Here is a 2,028-nt window from a genome sequence, read left to right as displayed (position 1 = left end):
TCATCTTCCTTTTACATAAATGCTCTATGGATCTCCCTACTATACTTTCCTGAGACTAGCGTCCATTCTTGGTAGGTCTCTCCACCATACCACTAATCGCACAATAGACACACAATAGTAACTACCGCATTCTATAAATCTCTCTAGTCTCAGTTATTGGTGTCCCTATCACACTCGACCAATACAATCTTGTAGGTCTATTTTTTTTATCATATCTTTGTTTTTTGTTATTTTTTGTATTTAACTTTAGCACCATACAAGAGTAACAAGTTAGTGTCCTTTGGATTTGATCTTTGATTGGAAATGAAGTTGGATTTGATGAAGGTGGGACCTATTTCTTTTTGCATAGACAGTGTCCTAGTATTAAATGATAAATAACTAATTTAAGAAGTCTAATGCTAAGCAACAATGGGCTTATTCAAGTACATGAAATTGTGTTGATGTCTAGCTCTGATATCTTAGAAAATTTTAGCGGTTTGTAGCTTCTTGTTTAGAGGATTTTGTCAAGTTTGAAATTTTGGTTTGTTTTGGTCAGATTTTTTAGTCGCTTGACTCATTTCATGCATAGATCGTCAGATCTAGTTCTATTTTTATAATTTTTGTTGTTTTCCTTATATATTTGGTGGTTTGAGGAAAGATATTTGATTTCCTTTCACTTTGTGGCATGATTTCAGCATCTTCACCTTTTAGAATATAGTAAAATATTATTCTTATTTTATGTTTTCTTGGAAAAGAATTATTGATATTTGGAAAGGGAAATAAACATTAGGTAGCTAAGTGAAGAGAAAAATGGTCTATGTACTAGGTTCCTGTGCATTCATCATAGGAAACCTATTGGCATGAGACCGAAATTCCTTTTATGCAATTACACTTTGTCAAGGTGGAGCTGAGTTCACTGACTTGGGAAGAACACTAACAGTTGATCATAATGCTAAGGAGATTATAATGTTGGTTTAAAAAGCAGGATTATGAAAATTGTTTACACTACTTCTTCTTTTGGTCATATTTACTACCAAATTTGTGTCTTGCTGATTTTTTACATTTGTAATGACCTTGTGCAGAGTTGGTTTGAAGAGCCCGATGTTAGAGTGAGAAGACTCTCTACAAACCACAAGGACTACATTGTCTTCAAGGGCACTCGATGTTCTTGGTGTTGTTGAGCCTCTTCGCTCGAAACGTAAATGGATACAATGGTATGGCCATAACATCACTTAATTTGATCCTCTTTACTAACCTCCTAATATCATTTCAATACATAAAATTGTTTTGTTTTCATGGAATTCAGAGATACATCAGTAATGCTATTTTGTCTTGGAAATACTAAATTATTTTGTTTTGATGTCACCCCGTTTGAGTTGTTCTTCACAGCTACCACTTGATCCTTTAACAAGAATTTTAAATTCAAAGTGTAAGAAAGCTCATTTAGTTTTTTTCCATAAGAAGATTGCTACAAGCCAATGAATATTATTGTGATTAAACTAGATGTTGCACTTGGTACCATAGGCCTTGTAAAAGGGTTGTACTCCATTTCATTCTATGGCAGTAGACTGATTTCTAACTGCTCCATGTATCCACATATGATATAATATTTTTCATTTTTGGCTCGTTGAATATACAAGGAGAAAATTGATTAACAATATTGCTTAATTTGACAACAGTTTTACTTTTATCTGATACAAGAGTAGAGGTAGTCTTAGATTTTACCTATTTCTTAATAGTTGTTATCCTTCGGCAACAACATCATCCTTCAACAAATACATTCCAGCTTGTACAGAGGAAAGTTGATGTTTAGTAGAGGGCCAATAAGAGATCTTCTAATGGAGGCACAGTAGTTTGGTAGGATCACTGGATGAGGCACATGTATGAATGTATTGTCTTCAATTAAGAAGGCACAGTTACCCATCCAGGGGAGGGCATGCATGAATGTCTATTTTGTGAATGGTGCAGTTTTCTAAGTGTGTTGGGTGCATGAGTTCATGCTTTCAGTCTACCCTACTGGGTCTTGTATTTGAAGCAGTGTTATCCACA

The sequence above is a fragment of the Pinus tabuliformis genome, chromosome 7, assembly GCF_031772625.1.
Source record: "Pinus tabuliformis cultivar Carrire ecotype Pingquan chromosome 7, CPIR1, whole genome shotgun sequence".
Classification (NCBI taxonomy): Eukaryota; Viridiplantae; Streptophyta; class Pinopsida; order Pinales; family Pinaceae; genus Pinus; species Pinus tabuliformis.
This window is presented reverse-complemented; position numbering follows the sequence as displayed.